The 16,197-nt window shown below is 40.7% G+C and overlaps 1 protein-coding gene across 15 annotated transcripts in view; it reads right to left on the bottom strand.

Moving 5' to 3' along the window:
- ptprsa (protein tyrosine phosphatase receptor type Sa) overlaps positions 1-16,197 on the bottom strand; it is a 302,454-nt gene that overhangs the window by 202,962 nt on the left and 83,295 nt on the right. Inside the window, exon 1 of one of the 15 annotated variants that reach the window (XM_036141039.1) lies at positions 7,215-7,468. The exons of 13 other annotated variants lie outside the window; for them this stretch is intronic. The gene's annotated coding sequence lies outside the window, so the exon portion shown is untranslated. Of the gene's footprint in view, positions 1-6,944; positions 7,046-7,214; positions 7,469-16,197 lie in introns of those variants that run through there. One more of the 15 variants, XM_036141040.1, reaches the window with a different exon arrangement.

Here is a 16,197-nt window from a genome sequence, read left to right as displayed (position 1 = left end):
GTCTGTCTCCATTTACATACAAATGTCACCTTTTATCTTCCCAGGGGTTGGGGAGGCTTTACTCTCTTCACCGCGATGCGCTTGACAAACCTTTGTTCCCCTTCTGGGAGGCAAGCTTGCGTTGCACGGCGAGAAAGTGAGAGGAAACTCAATGCGTTTTGCCTCCGGTGCCTTTTCCCTGTCTTTGCTCTCTTTTACGCGCCACTGGTACGCTGTAATTTGTGTATCCATACTTGGAGTGCATGGGCTTTGTTTTCATTTAACTGAAAGATGAGTAAGTGTGCCGTCTGAAAAGGCACCCGAGCTACCAAGGTTGTAATTACTGAGGAAGCCTTATTATTAAGCTCTTTGATGGAGGGTTTTTTGTTGTGGTATGGGAATCATTAATACAAAATAAACTATTTGAACGAGCAAGGCTGCTAAACAAGAGTGGGTAAAATGAGAACATGTGCCGTAATAAAAACCGACTTGCATTAATGGAGGTGATCGCAGGATCACGTGCGTAAAGAAATCACCGGCTTACAAAGCCCAACCTGGGAGCAGTTCTTGTATTCCCCGAGATGCGCAGACAGCCATTTTCTGTGGTTAAGTGGCCCACATAGTGTTTCTGTGCCATTTCTCATAAACCAGGACGTGTATCCCCTGATGCATAGGGATGAACAATCAGCCTGACAGGCAGGTAGTTACTCCTCTTTAACCCCAGCAAGCGTTGAGTGATGCAACACAACAGCAGGCCCCCCTCCCTCTTCTCCTCCTCCTCCTGCTGCTTCTGCTTCCCTTTCTCGCCCTTTCTTCGCACTCTCCAAATCTTTCTCCTCCTTTCGCTCCCTCCCGAGTCTATTTGGCGTACTCCCTTCTTTCATTATTCTCGTTCCTCCCTTTATCGCCCTTCTTTCACTAGCACTATTCAGTCGCTCTCCCTCTCAATATCGCTCTTTCCCAGCGGCCCGTGTTTCCGTGCTTGCATTACACACAATTACTTCCATCCATCAATTATCTGCCTACTCTTCTTTAGCTACTAGACTTCCCTCTCACTACTCAATGACAATAACCCCCACTATCTTGATTACACATGTTTCTCCATGACCCCAGTCTAGCGCACCCCACATCCCTCGTATCCCCGGGGCAGCTGAGCGTGCCTGCTCCCTCCCTCCTCTTCAGGCCACCCTCACACCAGATGTCCCTAAAGTTTGGGTGATTGTGTGCATGTGTGGAGAGAGCAGGAACAAAAGGATCTGGGTGGGAAAGGAGGTGGGAAGGGGGACACAGATGGGTGGCGGAGGCCGTGTGTGGCGGGGGGTCAGCTTAATGGTGCCCAGCCATCTTGCCCAGGGCTTTCGCTGGCTAGACAATAAACACCGGCGGATTACCAGCGTTTAGCACACATGCTCAAGCTAACCCAATCACCTTTCAAATAATTTCCCACTGTAGCAACAAAAAGCACACGCTCATTGTAGATTTGCAAGAGTTGCAATAATCTTCACTGGGATTTTCAGGCGTGTGCCCAAACATCAGCTTTCTGCAACTTGTTGCTTTATGATATCTGGCATAGAGCCGGGTGATATGGACCAAAAATAATATCTCGATATTTTCAGGCTGAATGCCGATGTACAGGATCTCTCTCGATACGTTTTCAGTATAAAGTAATTATAAAAAGGCATCTGTGAATCAAAGCGTTATCCCGAATGTCTCACAGGTTCATTTTTTTTTGTAGCAAAAAGCAGTAAATAAATTAACCTTGCCTGCAAGATGAATTCTCGCGGTATTTGTGCGGTCACAAACACACGAGAATCCATCTTGTACCACTCCAGCTTCAACCGTTTGCATCCGAACCAAAGACTGTTCGGGCCAATCACGCTGCAGGATTGAGGTTTAAGGCGGGACATACAAGTGCTACGAAAGCAAGATCAGCTGAGCCCACAGCTGAACCATCACAAACATGGCAGCACAGGAGGACGCACACATACCTACTGCTATCACATCTGATTTGTAAGAATCCACAATTTCATCTTTGATAGTAGAACATCAAGAAACGGCTTGACTAACTTATCTTTTTGTGGTTTCTAATGACGACAGCTGCTTACATTTTAATTTTAACCCGTGATTGGCTAAAAGCAACCTTTGGTAGACAGGCACTAGGTGTCGCTTCGCCCAATCAGTTCTTTTCAATATATTGCCCAGGACTAATCTGGCATTATGGTTTATAGTTACAACAGACTCATAATATTAGAAAACCATTCTGAAACACAAATTTTACCATATTATTGCATTATGTTTAGATATAATATCCACATAGATTTTTTTTTATGTCAAGCAGACATAGGTATATCCAGAAAAGTACAACGCGAGCAATGTACTCACAGATGTTTAATTGTACTAGAAAAATGTAACGGGACATCTTCACCAACGGCAGTTTGACAAGAAGTTGCACCAGTACTCAAAATTTCTACATTAGAAATTTGCATTGCAGGATCAGGACAGTTTGACATTGTTCATTCATTTAACAATGCAATCCATCCAAATGCTTTGAACAGGTAATCCCAGTGCAACCAACCACTGCAAATTGACACACGTGACTACCACAGTCACAGGCATTTGAGCTGGTGTGCATTATGCAAATACATAAATTTTTCTAAGCCCAAGAAAGTCCAACTTCTAATGCAAAAAAAAAAAAAAAAGTTAGCAAAGTAGCACTGGGGTAAATAACACCACTACGATGACTCAAACATGTTCAGTTGACAGCAGATTATTTCAGAGTCTGTATATGTAAAATGCTTAGAATAGCAACCAGTGGGAACAAGGGGGAAAATATATTTTCTTGAATCTTAGAAGTCTAGCAGCTTCCCCAGGCTGGCTTTAACAAACTGTGCTCCTTGTTTGTTCAAGTGTGTTACACCTTAAGACGGATACTGAAATGAATGAACGGGGACTTCCCTCCCGTGCATCTGCAAAAGAAGATTACTGTCACTTCATCAGAAGGAGCTGAAGCATATCATCTTTCTGAAACGCGGAGGTACCGAGGGAGTCAGGCAAGCGGGGGTGGAGATGGCGGGGGGTGACGGTGTGTGGATGTATTCCCAAAAGACTTACCAGACTATCTGGTAGGGATTAGTGTATTTCTGTATATGTGGGAGCGCCACCTTTACTTCTGTACACAATATGTGAATACATGTCCTCCGATCAATAATCCCCTTTTTATTTGGTTTATCAAGGCTTGCACAAGTGCAACTATAATACTGGAGCATAGCTGGATGAAGGACACAGCAGATCTTGTCACAATATACGACGTAAATGTAAATGAATTTTTGTATCGGCAAACTCAGGTTGTATCTAAAAGGTTATACGTGCAGCAAGGAATAAACACGTTTTAGTGATCATAAAAGATTATAAAAGAGACAAAAGAAAAAAGACTATAGATCCGTCCAGCGCCATCATTTCCAATGCAACCACGCCACTCTAAACCTTTGTTACAAAGGCTGTCATCTCTGTTTAAAAGAGATTGGACTTCTGTTTAGAATTACTTCCCTTCTCGATCTAAGGAGAGCCTGTTTTCAAATGTGGCCTTACGGTACTCCTGGTTAGGTCATCTGGTTGGCCATCCCTGTTGTTCATCAAGTTAGGGCAAGCAGCCAAGTTTACAACCAAGGCAGCCAGCAGGTGTGTCTGGATGAGCTGAATCCAGACAGCTCCTGCCACACACAAAGCCAGTTTCGCCTTTGTTGATATTTTAAGCCATCAGTACAGTAACATTTAGTTTTCAATCTATAAGCACCTAAATATATTGTGTCAGATGTATAAATTCTGACTATTCTATGAGAAATGTCTGAGAGCACCTAGGGAATATGCATTTTTGTATGTTTAAACCTTTTTTTTTTAAATAAAAGATTTTAGCTGCATTGTAAAACACTTCATCTCTACAGGAGAATGCGCCATGATGCATTTGGAGTTTGATGGGGAGATGACGGTCCTAACACCGAGTAATAGGCTGTAATTTGCCAAAATATCTTTAGTAGGCTTAATGGGAAAGCTTTTATTTTTTCCACTGCTGTTTTTGAAGTACTTACGAGTTGACAGCAGTCAGCAGACCATCATTCTGTGGAGTTGCATGGATGATTTCTGATAGACACATCAAACCAAAGGCCACAAGCAAAGCAAATGTTCTACTGTTTAAAAGCAACTCCAGCTTTTATAGCTGACTGGGTAAACCCTTAAGTATCGCCTTTGCAACAGGCAGATTCATTTTTCCCCATTCCAGGAAGGAGGGATGGATGGACAATGAGCCATTAAGTGGATAGATGGATGGATGGAACAGCAGGAATACATTTTGTTTTCCTTTTTCCATGCTTATGCTGGAAAAGAAGTAAATCAAATTTTGTAATTTTCCAGACTGCACTGGAACCCTGGAACTTGGCATTGTTCACAACATGGCACTCCTCACAGGATGTGTTACACCTGCTTCAGGCGACGCTCAGATATATATACTATGGTTGCGCGAATGCTGAAATTAACATAATCTTTCCATTGTGTACGCCCCGACTCGACAACAGTAGAGCTCTGCTCCCATTCCGTGTTTCCCCACACTTGTTATGTGGCAGCGAAAGAAACGCGGATGTCAAGGAACAGCTAATCCGCAAATCAAAGAGGAGAGGAGCGAACTCTTCACGAGACAGACACGCCGCCTCGTGTTTTCACAGCCCAAACTAATTGCGCCCCGTTTCGCCCGAAGAGCACTGATTTAGCACTCGGAGAAAATTAAAATGAATAAACACAATTAGCGACGCGGGCTAAAGCACCTTTTGATGGCGCACATTTCTCTCTTTGCCTTTACTATGACAGTCACTTCAGCATGGCTATTATTAACTCTGTTGTTGTGTCAAGTACAATGTGACTAATTGCAAAGCTCTTGATGCCACCAAAACGCTGTTAATTTGCCAGAGAGTAAAATTAACACCGCACAAGGTTGCGTAACAAATCTACCACAAAAAGCATTGTAGAAAAGGAAGATTATATCGATTAATGATCTGATATCATTATGTCTTTAATCTAAAAATTAAAATGCCTGAATTAGAGAATTTATGATTCAAGCAAGAAGAGAAATTATGTTCTATTTGGAGAATGCGCCGTGTGATATTACAGCAATTCAATTCCTTGGCGTGTAAAGATATGAACAGGTTAAAATATAGATGTTAATACTCAGCTAGCTCAATACTCAAATGGAAGGAAAGGATTTCCGTAGAAAAAAAAAAAGATTAAAATGTAGTCTAATGAACTCAGTCTTAAAGGATGTAAACTGATCAGTTCTTCCCTTTTCTTCCCCCTTTCATTACCACTCACAAGCACTTCAATCAGTGATTTCCACAGACAGACATAATAAACACACCATTAACCAAAACACACACCCTCTCTCTGACATCGCTGCAACAGACACGTTGGTCATGCGCGGCCGACTGTGCCAGGAAGCCCATCCAAGGCATTTCCAGTGCCTTATATCCCGTCTTTTCCTGGTTATTTGACAGTGATCAGGGGTGATAAATTGTTAATTTAAAGCCACATCAAGAATCCAGAGCACATTTGACGTGTAGCCTCTCGGTTTAGGTGTTGTCCAATTACTCTGAAGGACAAGACTCCTCTCTGCCGCTGACAATCAACATGTGACTCTCATCACAAGACAAATGGGTTTATTTATGCAAGGTAGCGGGGCTAATTGAATTCCCCAGCGCAAGACTGATGAGCAGGAGTTCGAGAAAATAGGGAAAACTTGAACTTGCATCAGAAATGGAAATGCAAAGAGTGTGTGTTGACTACAGAAGAAGAGCACAGATACCTGTTGTCTGTGGTGAGGGCTGCCTCAGAAGGTCCTTAAAGGGGTGACATAATCAAAATCACTTGATCTTACCAAATGTAAGGGGTGGTGGGGCTCTCTTTAAGTGATGTTGATAATAAAATATAATTTACACAAGGATGTCTGGCCTAGGAGGACAGTGGGGGGCTAGCAAACGTGTAAGTGTGACCAATCCCCTGATTCAAGGGCCCCCTTAGTGGTGCCACTGTTCACAGAGTTAGTAGCTCCATAGTTACCCTTGGGAAAGGGTATTATTAATGGTTCTATTAAAATAAAGAGTACTGCAATTTACCTCCTTTACCACCATAAATATGAAGAAGACGAAAAGGAACAAAACTATATAGCCTGGAGCTATGTTTAAACTTCCATGAGCTATCACATAAAACTCACACCTCAGGGCAGAGGATTAAGTAAAAAGAAGTGATTAAAAAAAAAACAGATAAATAAAATAAAAAGAGCAAGAAGGTCAAAAGCAACTCCACTTTTTTTTTAAACCAATAAACATCACAGAAACCATGAATGTGTAGTAAATATGCTGCAAACAAACATCCTTTCCAGCTAAACATCTGAACATATCCACGTATCCCTTCTCAGATCTGACAGTAAAGGAGTCCCTCTCTCCCAGAACACAAGGGCTAGTTTTACTCAGTAGCTTTCAGCTTGGGAATATTCCGCTTTAACAGCCATGGTGTACAAAACAAGTTCATAAAATACGTTTTCTCTTTGTTTTTAGGTCCAAAAAAACAGCGTCCGAATCTCGACTTACTCAACTGCGGTTTAGTTTAACTGTCCTGAATAGTTGATCAAAGACATCATGTGGTGAAAATCAGACCTAAATGAAACAGAAATTAGTTCTGGGAAGAAAAAAAAAAAACACATCCAGCTCATGTGGATCTTTTCTTGGTTTCCCCCAGAAGGCTGCTACGGCCAGCAAGTTTTTTTTTCTTTTTCTTTTTTCTTTTTTTACGTTTTGAATTTAAAATCTTCCAAACAAACTCTGCACTATTCCTACATCTTCTGCGATCCTTCCCGTATCATTTAAACAGATCCCCAAAACTAAGAACAATAAAGAAGAAGAAGAAGAAAAGTTTCCATCACTTACTCAGCCCCAGCGTGTGAGAGCGAGAAACTGGATTTTTTTTTTTTTTAATCTACCCCCTCGCTGGTTTACGGGGGACAGTTTTCAGATGCATTTTCTGCGCAGCTGAGTTTCTCCTTGAAGAATGGTTACGTTGCGTCCCCCCGATTGCAGGAAAAAAAAAACGCTTTATTCCACTCAGTCGAACGTCAGCGAGTCACTTGTTAACGGAGGGTGCAGATTTAAAATACTCCTCTAATATCCTCCGTGCGTTTTTGTTGTTGTATCCCTTACCTTTCACGTAGATCAGACGCTCTAAAGCAGAACCTTCCTCTGGGAAAGGGAAAAAGAAAAGAAAAAAAAAACACACTATAATAATCCGTGCGCGGTAGAGTCGCGCACGGATCTCCAAATGTGGATCTCTTTCGCGTTATCTCCGCGTCGCAGGTTTGGATTCCCTTTCTTCCCAAATCCACATCATAGGAGCTGGGGGGTGGGGAGACAGGAGTCAACTACCCCCCTCTCTCTTCTATCCCCCACTTTCAAGCGAAGGGGAATGGGGGAGAAAAAAAAAAGCGCAGAACCCTTGTGTTGCGTTCAATGTCGCCTCATAAACTTCGCCTCTTGACTTCTCCGAAATCGTTGCCTGTGTCTGACCACTCGGTGCGTTCACAAGCGTGTTCGTCGACTCGGAAATCTAAACACAAACGAGCTCGTAAAAAAACAGGTCTCTGACTTTTTATTTTGTTATAAATCTGAGGTTAAAAAGCTTAGACAAGCATATTTTATTTGTTTTACTTTAGGTTGTGTGAGTGTGCTGCGAAGTTAGGAACAGCATAGCAGTGATCACGTTTTAATAATAGAACACCAGGAAGGCATTGATGCAATAATATCTTTGCTAATATTCAATATAATAAACTTGCTCATATTCAAACATTAAATATTAAAAGTTATTTCAGACATGAATCGAAAAACTGTTTCTTACTTTATTACAAGACTGAAAACGATTATTTTTGAGAATTACAGTATAATTTGACTGAAACTGCTCATAATTTATATAGGGGAGAAAAGGGCACAATCCAACCTTTTTTAAAAAAAAACTTTTGGGGAGGGGGGGGGGGGTGCAATAGTTGAACTTTTCAGAAGGTGTGTGACCCATTGCATCTGGTAGTAACACCCCATTTCAGAAAAAGAGCATCATAACAACAGTAAAATAGGGTGGTGGTAATATGATTTGTCTGGATCTGTTTTGCTGCTGCAGGACCTGGAAGACCTGCTGTGATAAATGGAACCATAATCTCTACCAAATAGTCCCAAAGCTTGGGTTCTGCAGCAGGACAATGATCCAAAGCACAGTAGGCCATACCATACCATATGTTTTTTATATATGTATATATAAAGCACTTAAAAACAGCCAACAGCTGAAACAAAGAGCTGTACATAGCAACAAACTAAAACACATCAGTTAAAAAACTAAAATACAATGATAATGCATAAAAACACACAAAGAAACAATAAAACCAATTTGAAACAAAAACTAAGTCTCGCTAGTGGTAAATGCCAAAGAAAGTAGATTTTAAACCAAGTTTTAAAGGTAGGCAATGAATGAGCCTCTTGTGTGCAGGCCTAATACATCTAATGCTTATCAATATCTCCAACATATCTGCTGTAGATGAAAAGCATGTTGGAGATCAACAGCTGACATTCTTTTACAATTCTGCTGAAAGTCACATAAGTGGCACACTTAGGGTTAGTTGTAATGCTTGATAAATTCTGTATCTGCCATTAAGTTATTTAATACAACATAATCTGACAAAGTGACCGCATACTGCTCCGTCTAAACATATCTTGACTGTGGTTTAATCACACCTGAGTTCACCTTCTCTATGGCCACACTAAGGCCTGATTACTACCACACCTGTTCTCAATCAAGAACTCACTTAAATAGGACCTGGCTGAGAAACTGAAGTACACCAAAAGATCATCAAAAGCTAGACCAAAGAAATTCAGAAACAAATAACAGACAAAGCATTTCAGATCTATCAGTCTAGAAAGGGTTACAATGCCATTTCTAATGCTTTGGACCACCAGCAAACCACTGAGAGCCATTATCCACAAATGGCAAAGTGGTGAATCTTCCGAGGAACGGCCGGCCAATCAAAATTAGTCCAAAAGCACAACAACGGATTATACAAGAGGTCACTAAAGTGCCCACAACAACATCAGGCTTCACTTGCCCCACATTTCATTCCTCAACCATAAAAAAGAGACTGGACAAAAAGGGCCTGCATGGTTGCAATCCAAGGCAAAAACCACTGCTGAGCAAAAAGAACATTAAGGCCTGTCTCAACTTTTCCAGAACACATCTTGATGATCATCCTAAGACCTTTTGAAAAATATTATGTAGATTAAAGAGACAAAAGTTGAACTTTTCGGAAGGCATGTGACCCATTTCATCTGGCACAAAAGTAACATTCCACCTCAGAAAAAGAACACCATAGCAACAGGAAAATAAGGTGGTTGTAATATGATTTGTCTTGGGCTGTTTTGCTGCTGCAGGACCCGGAAGACTTGCTGTGATAAATGGAACCATGACTTCTACTGTCTACCAAAAAATCCTGAAGCTGAAAAGAACTTCTGCAGCAGGAGAGTGATCCAAAACACACCAGTGGAAAGGCTGAAGAAAAACAAAATGAAGATCCTGGAGTGGCCTAGTCAAAGCCCAAAAATGTAAACCACAACATTGCCTCATGTGAGAAAGTACAATTTAACATTTTAGAGGAAAGCAAACTGTGGCTGTGTGACCATATCAAAGGCCTTTTTAAGGTCAATGAATGCAGCTCCCACCACATTGCCCTAGCCCAGGAACTTGATGGTCTAAACCCAAACTGGTGTGGGTGGAGGAGCTGTATGACTTCTAAGTTGTCTATCAGTTGTGCTGCTACAACGTTTACATTTCTTTTAGATAAAATTGGTAAAATCGATATAGGGCAATAGTTGCTCATTGAGTATTTGCTTCCACTTTTGAACACTGGGATGATTACTGCTTTTTTCCAACCACTGGGGAATATACAAGTACCTATGGAAATATCAACAAGCTGTTTCAATGGATTGACAACAACATCTTTATACTAAAAAAAACAGATATTCTTCCTAAATAAAGTTTATTGATCTTTTCTGCAACTTTGTATGGAGCACCTTTTTAATATAAACTGAATCTGTTGAGGTGGTTTTCAGTGAATAATTGAAAGAATTGACAGGCTGGAAATCTTTTGATAATTCGTCAGCCAATATGAATTTAATTAATCAGCCATAGTGGCACTATTGGTTATACTGTTGCCATTGATGTAACAGTTCTGTAATCTATTTGTGTTTATTCCAAAACAGATTTAAAAAAAAATCCTGAATGGAAACTGGTCAGGGAGGGTAACAAAAGGCCTTCAGGAACATTTAAAGGAGCTGCAGCTACTATCAAACACTACTGATTGTGTTTTACATGTGACGGTCTTCTGCATCCTCCATAAGTCTGGACAAGGAGTAGGGTAGCAAGATGAAAGCCTGCTCTTTCTAATAAAGGCCCTAAATGTTCCAGACTAAAATACCCTTTTTTGGATGAATGTGTTATGGTCTGATGAAAATAAATTTGAACTTTAGGGCCATGCTTGCAAAAGGTAAGTTTGGCACAAAAACAACACTGCACACCAAAAAGAGCATCACGTCCGCAGTGAAATGTGGTGCTGGTATGTGGTGGTGGTGGTTGCATCATAATGTGGAGTGGCTTTTTTTTCCAGCTTTGACAGGGGGTTGGGTGGCTGAAATCATGAATAGTTTCCAGTACAGGTAATTTCTAACTCAGACTGCTTATATTGAATGAAAAGGTGCTTGATCAAAGTGTTAGTTTTGTACCCAGGTTATTGTAACTTTTTTCTAGATTAGTATCTTTTTTCCCAAAAAATAAATAAATAAAAACTGTATGTGAAACAATATTAGAAGTAGAAAATATTTGCATATGACTGATAATGGTCTTTAAGTCTTAAAAATTTCAAATTTTAAAGGGGATGCACATTCTTTTCAGAACCAATACACATTGATCCATAGCTTTTTATCTAAGATGTCTGTGGTTTCTCATCCATATCATTCAAATTTTAAACAAAGATTCCAAAACTTTTACATTTTTGACTGTTTTATTTCATGTTTATTCAATTGATTTACTCATTTGTGTTTTTCTTATTATTTTCTAATTTGGTTCATATTACTAATCTTTCATATAATAAGTTTACTTTATAGTCACTTCACAATGGCTTTTTGTTTCTAAATTTTAAGACAGGAAGATGAAGTGTCTCAAACATGCAGCTAGTATTCAAGAGAAAAACAAATATATATTTTTTCTTTCTTTCTTTCTTTCTTTTTTGCTTTGCTTAAAATTTTTTTCAGCAAATCTGTGCAAAAATAGGCTGGAACTTCAAAGGCTGGGACTTGCCTAGCTCTCCCCTAATAGGCAGTTTATCTCATTGGCTTCGACTTTAAAATATTTGTTTTTTTTTCACATTAAAAGTTTGAAACTATTTTAACCCAGTGGAACAGTTTTAGAATACAACTGTGATTTAGCAAAGTCTTTTATTTAAAGCATTGCAATCAACATTTAGGAAGTCTTCTTTGTTGATCTCGTCTTCCTTTTTTCTTTTATATGCTTTAATGCCTGATTTGAACACCCAGCCACACTTTAATTGGTTAGCTCATCCTGAATTTCAATGGGGACAGCTGGTGTCCACAAAGTCCAGTAGGGTGCTAGAGTCCCACCAGACACATCAATCAGCTGACCTGCAGTCAGTTACCAGCGGTAAGCTTGTAGCAAAATGTCACTGAAGGTAAGTACGGTCAGGGTCTTTTGAGTGAAATCATACGTTAGACAAAAAAAATAAAAAATAAAAACATTCATGGTCAGAAGGTTGTAAAAGTGGCTGACTTTTTCATGGATTTACTCTGTGGCCTCAGAGCGGAAAAATAACCTGTCCCCTTTGCCCAGTTACAAGTGTTCGACCGAAAATTGCTGGCAGCTGCCCGAGTCAAAGCACCTTTTCAAAGCATTAAGGCAGGTGTACAGAGGGAACCTGAAAAGAAATGAGACGGAATTAAGTAATCTATAGAGGGTGCTAGAACTTTTTAATCACAGTACATCAAATAAAAGGCCTGTTCTGTCTAAACGGAGGCAGAGCTGCAATATTTTTTTGTGTGAACTTTTCAAGTTCTGCAGGCATTTATGGATGGGAACAAGCCCTTTCAAAAAGACGTGTCCTGCCGAGATTTGGCAGAGAGCCATTCTGGAGTCACAAGTGAGCCTCCACTGCCCCCTTTCTGCTCTTTGATTAAAATCCAGTGTGACATGTAGGACACCACGTGAACTGTAGATGTGTGTAAAGTGTTTCTGTACTAGTATAGGCAAGGCTGGGGGAATAGCTGGTGTGGGGGGGGGGGGGGGGGGGCTATCATGTACAAAAAGCACATGTTTATGTTGTAGAGATTTCTCCCTTGGCCTGTTATTCACACTGCACTCCCTTATTTAATCAAGACGGTAAATCTTAGAAGCAGCCCAGTGCTCTCACCACTGTTCCCCTGGTGGCACGAGCCTTAACATGCTAAATTTCACTTGGGTAGGGAAATGTGCTCGGTGGCCGCGGCTGGTGCTTTGGAGGGATAAAAAGAGCACTTACTCGCTGACATGTGCAATCCATAACGGAATAATGAGACTCCTCCATTTAGCGAGCTCCCTTCCCCTGCCCTCTCCTTGTCCACTTTTTTTTGTTTTCCTTGAGAGTGTTCAAGAAACGCCATGTAAATTCAGCAGGCGGAAGATGTGGCGAACGCTCCGGCCGGGAGGAGCGTTTAATCGTTTGCGTCTTGTCGCTGGATCTCGGAACAGCACGGGGAGAGTTAAGATCATGCAAACAACTTGTGAGCTTTGTTAACTAACAGTCCTATTTTGTGCTGCTGTGAAATGTAGACAACGGCTATGCCAGAGAATCCCACAAAAGAAAAAGCCATTCAAATAAACAAAAGTAAAAAGAATATGTATTGTATTCCGTTTTTTTATCAGTTTATGGTGCTGCTGAAGTGGCCCATTGTGTTTATTAGTGCTATTAAGATTATCGTGCAAACCATTTTGTGTTATTTTCTTTTACTTTGACACTATAAAATAAATTAACGCAATTATTCATTTGAAACGTAACCCCTCTGCATTCCCATATAATCTTCTGTTTGCTCATTCAAGCTAGCGATGGGAAAAAAAAGACTCTGCTTATCATTTACCTGGAGGGAAAGCTGTAATGTCCAAAACAGAGATTTTGTACACAAACCAAGGCATGAAGCAAAGCCCGTTGGAGAAAACGTCATTTGTCTCTCTCACATGGGATCATCGGACTTCTCCTAGCAATGATAACTTGACGCAGCTCACTTTATTGAGGACAACTGGTGCTTTTCTTTGTATTAACAAGGAATTCTACTGAGCACCACTAGGCTTTGGCATTTGTGCAACACATTCAAACTGTGGCAGAGGAACGGACGATAGAGGAAAGGGTAACAGTGCTTGAGACAGACAGTACTCGGAACATGACGGAAGCTGCAAGACTCCTTCCATATAAACATCTGCCTTGCACTGCACAAGCTTTACAGTGAACAATCACCTTGTCACTAGGTGAAATTTGATGTGGTTTCAACCAAAAGTTGAAAAATTGTTGGTCACATCAAGCACAGTCCATCTAATGTTTATATTTCACAGCCTTTTAAAACTAAGCTATATCGAAGTAAAATAAATAAATAAATAAATAAATAAATAAATAAAAAAAACACAAACAATAAAAGTGACCTTTGCTGAATTGATGACTTAAATTCAATTATTAAAATGACTCGAAATGTGATTAATCACGATTCATTTTTTAACAGATTTCTTTTCTTAAATAATCGATTTAACTGTCATAGTATTATACATTGTCTTCCAAAAATATCCACTCCCATTGATTCTTTTTTTTACAGCCTCAACCTGCAATGGATCTTATTGTGATTTTAAGCCACTGACCAGCACAAAGTGGTACATAGTTTAACCCTAAACCAAGAGAACACGATCTGTGGTGTTTAATCAAAAAAAGAAAGTACAGCAGGTCCTCTGGGCGGATTCTTCTTTGTTGAAACATTTAATCTCTTCCAGGTGTTTATTCCTTCCCCCCCAAAAAAAGTCTGAAAGTGTGTTAAGAGCATGGATCAACCCCCCTGAGTTGATACTTCGAAGAACCTGTCCTTTAGAGCAGGGGTCACCAACATGATGCCGACATGCACCAAGTAGGCCCCGAGGACCACATGTGGTGCCCACGAGCCTGTTCTAAAAAAGCACAATCCACCTGTGAGCTGCATCTAAAGCTTTATTATATTCTGTTATTCTTCCTGTTTATTCACACTTGCATTTATATAAATTTAAAAATTACAATATTTATAACAAAGCATGAAAACTGTGTTTATTTTACACAAAGTTAAGGTGAACTCTGACTCTTCTAGTTCAAAGGTCAGTACTGGTAGCCCTTCGTATGACACAACACCAATGAAGTAGCTCTCAGTTTCAGAAAGGTTGGTGACCCCTTGCTTTGGAGTATGGCTCTACCAGCGTTACACATCTAGACTGGAATTGTTGACAAAGAACTCTTGCTCCAGATTTTCCTTCTTGTTTAGGCTTGAACTTTGACTGGGCCACTCTAACACATGAATGTGAGCTGATTGAAAACCAATTCCTGTGTAATTCTGGCTGTATGTTTAGGGTTAGAGATCTGCTGGAGGTTTAACGTCTGCCACAGTCTCAAGTTTTTTGCTGCCTCGGACAGTATTTTTTAAAATTATAATTCCCAGGATCACCCTGTATTTTTCTCCCATTTATTTCCCATCAAACCTGAGCAGCATTTGGACTCTGATAATTAGGTGACTTCTGAAGGTAGTTGGTTGCATCAGATTATATTTAGGCGTATCAGAGTAAAGGGGGCCAAATGCAAAGGCATAAAACACTTTTTACATTTGTAATAGCAAAAACTTACGTGTAGTTTTGTGTTTGTGTGTCACATAAAATGAGAATAAAACACACTGATGGTTGTGGTCGTAGAATGAGTAAAACAAAGAACAGGTTCTAGAGGTATAAATTCTTTGAAAATTAGCATTTCTTTTTCATCGATATCAGTTATATAGATAAGTTGTTTGTAAAACATCAAGAAACTGGTTCAAGCCTCACTCTCCCTTTTTATTATAAAGCCTCCTGAACGCTTGTAAATACACACAGACTGCCCAATTTCACATACTTACCTCTCACTTTGACTTACACCATTTTTAAACCCATTTGAGACTTAAAAAAAAAAGAGCGCTGCCTCTGTCTGCATTGTCTTCCCGGCTCCCTTTCGTTCATCTCTGTCACCCTTAGGGGGCCGAGGCACAATCACCTACGATAGCAGCAGGCCATTGCTCTCCCTGTCCCTGGAGGCGACAACCCACTTACTGCCAGCTTGTGCTCAAATGGAGGACATTTCATCACCCCACTGAAAACACAATTAAAACCACATGCTTGAGCCGGTTGCCCCTCCCCACCCACCCCGAGTGCCACCCTTTGCTACAAGTTTAGTGACTCTGAGACAGCCTGACTCCCCTCAGATATTTACTTTCTCCACAGCTGAGTATTTGTCAGCTGGAGTCGCAAAGGTGTTAAGTGATGTGAGCATACGACACAGGTAGAAAGAGATGAAGTGGGGCGGCGTTTAATGCTCCTCTCTCCAGAAGACAACCGCTGCCTTGTAGCTTCGACAGTTTACTGATAAGTGACAGTCGTCCGGGCCAGGATATTTTTCTTTCTGCCCTGGGAAGCTAAAATGGAGAGCGGTTCAATGAGGTTTGTGGCAGTGGAAGCTTCCCCCCCCTCCCCCCCTCACTCCCCAAACACACACAAACTGTAAACACACTCACAGTTTGCAGGAAGAGAGGAAGACTGACGGCTATTAGAGTGCAACGACGCTTACCCTTATCTTGCACCACGATAGAGATCTACAAAGAGCCCGGGAGAGATTATGAATTCATTACCTTGATACACAAGTGAGCACTACAACAGGCAGGAGTTTGAGAACGGAGATAGGAGCTTGTTGGGTACAGTAGGAGGATCAGGGATGGGAATGCAATGAATACAAGCTGCAGATAGGGAATGAATCCGTTCGCTCTGTCTGATTTTTTTTAATTCTTTTTTTCAGCAAAGTAGAATGAC

Source organism: Fundulus heteroclitus, chromosome 9, assembly GCF_011125445.2.
Source record: "Fundulus heteroclitus isolate FHET01 chromosome 9, MU-UCD_Fhet_4.1, whole genome shotgun sequence".
NCBI classification, from domain to species: domain Eukaryota; kingdom Metazoa; phylum Chordata; class Actinopteri; order Cyprinodontiformes; family Fundulidae; genus Fundulus; species Fundulus heteroclitus.
Note: the sequence above shows the minus strand (reverse complement) of the source record. Positions and strands in the feature narration are given on the sequence as shown.